The sequence below is a fragment of the Octopus bimaculoides genome, chromosome 10, assembly GCF_001194135.2.
Source record: "Octopus bimaculoides isolate UCB-OBI-ISO-001 chromosome 10, ASM119413v2, whole genome shotgun sequence".
In the NCBI taxonomy this organism is placed as follows: Eukaryota; Metazoa; Mollusca; class Cephalopoda; order Octopoda; family Octopodidae; genus Octopus; species Octopus bimaculoides.
The window spans coordinates 81,619,196-81,620,911 of record NC_068990.1 but is presented as its reverse complement, the minus strand read 5'-3'; the positions used below and the strand labels follow the sequence as shown (position 1 = coordinate 81,620,911).

At 32.5% G+C, this 1,716-nt stretch overlaps 1 protein-coding gene and 1 long non-coding RNA gene across 9 annotated transcripts in view; one reads left to right on the top strand and one right to left on the bottom strand.

Annotated features, from left to right (window-relative positions):
• LOC106871599 (tyrosine-protein phosphatase Lar) overlaps window positions 1–1,716 on the bottom strand; it is a 586,729-nt gene that overhangs the window by 410,659 nt on the left and 174,354 nt on the right. The window lies entirely within an intron of this gene.
• The window catches only part of LOC128248926 (uncharacterized), a 22,900-nt gene that overhangs the window by 16,596 nt on the left and 4,588 nt on the right, over window positions 1–1,716 (top strand). The window contains exon 1 of one of the 2 annotated variants that reach the window (XR_008265084.1): window positions 47–567. The exons of the other annotated variant lie outside the window; for it this stretch is intronic. This is a non-coding gene — a long non-coding RNA (uncharacterized LOC128248926). Of the gene's footprint in view, window positions 1–46; window positions 568–1,716 lie in introns of those variants that run through there. 2 annotated transcript variants of the gene reach the window in all.

The following is a 1,716-nucleotide window of genomic DNA, read 5'->3' as shown; positions in this document are numbered from 1 at the left end:
TATATATATATATATATGTATATATATATATACCCTAATACCCTACTCACAAAGTCTTTATTCATTTTGCTAATATATATATGTATATATTTATAGCTGGGATCTGCATTGCCTACTATTCTTTATGGATCGGATCGGATAGGAAAGGAATATTCTTATTTGCAGCTTAAGACACGCACAAAAAAAACCACAACAACAAAACAAAACTATAATGCTATTTATGATGAGTAGGAAGAAGAGGCACTAATGTAGTATTGTACTGCAGTAGTAAAGTAGGAGATGAAATTTTTCCATTACGTCATTCGTTCTTTCTATGCATAATCACAATTTTCATGATAATATTGTCAGCATAGAATGATCATGATGATGAGGGAGGGGAAGGGAGGCACACAACATATTAAGCACTTACATTTCCATATATGGTATTGTTATTATTGATTATTTCTATAACAATTATTTCAATGTAAAAATCAATCATTATATGAAGTAGTTCTATGAAAGAAACATGATTTTTAAGACATCAAATTTATTATGCATGCTCTGGTACCAATTACAGATTTCATATATGTATGTATATATGTACGTATATATATATGTGTGTGTGTATGGGAAGAGAGAGAGAGAGAGAGGGAGGGAGGGATGAAGATGAAATCCATCCATGAGTATTATCCTCCCTTCTATTATCATATTAAAAAGCATATGGAAATCAATAGGACATAGTTATATATAACACATTATTTATATGATATTTCTTCTCTTTCTGGTGCTACCAATGGCTTTTTAAAACATACTCTCATAATAGAGATATTTCCACAGACAGTCATGGAAGAAAAGAATTCATCATTCTCCCCCCACATCTCCATGGTCCCCTCCTTTCTCTCAGTTCTTCATCATATGAGACATTCAAAATTGTTAATATGCTAACAAAAAAAAAAATAAAAAAGAAAAATAAAAAAAAAATAAAAAAAAAGGAGTGGGATGTGTGTGGTTATTTGATCAGTTTTGATCTATTGATTTTTAAAATGGCATAAGTAGTTTCGCAGTTGCTCCAAGTGTATGTGTACAGTAGGAAGATTTGTAACAGTAGCAGCAATTTGCAACAATAACAGCAGCAATCAGCAGCAGTAGCAGTAGCGGTAGCAACAGTAGTAATGACACTAGCTGTAGTAGCAATCTGATGTTACGACTGAAGTCTAGGCTGTTCCATTTCTGCTTGAATAGTCATAGCATTAGCACTGGTGAAAAATATCTGTAGGTTATTGATTTCTGGAGCCAACAAGTATGTTGTTTGAAGCCAAGCTTGTTCTACATTCTATGGTTGGCAAGTTGTAATAACAAAAAGACAAGGCAAGATGGCAGTTAAGGTCAAGGCTGTTTGTGTTTTTAGCCGATGATATGTCAAACATCACTTTTAACTTATATTAATACGACTGGACTGTTTGCCTTCACGTACACATATCTTAATTGCTTGTGTGTATGTGTCTGTATATATATATATATATATATATATATATATATATATATACCGGAGTAAGCACATGAAATATGCAACAAGGTGGAAAAAAGAGTACTCAAATACCAGAGGTAGAGTAATATGCTTTATTTAAAAGCAGCAGAAATATAACAAAAAAACCGTTACTCTGAGTTTCACATTCCCGTTGTCCGATGAACGGGAACGTGAAACTCAGAGTAATGGTTTTTTTGTTATATTTCTGC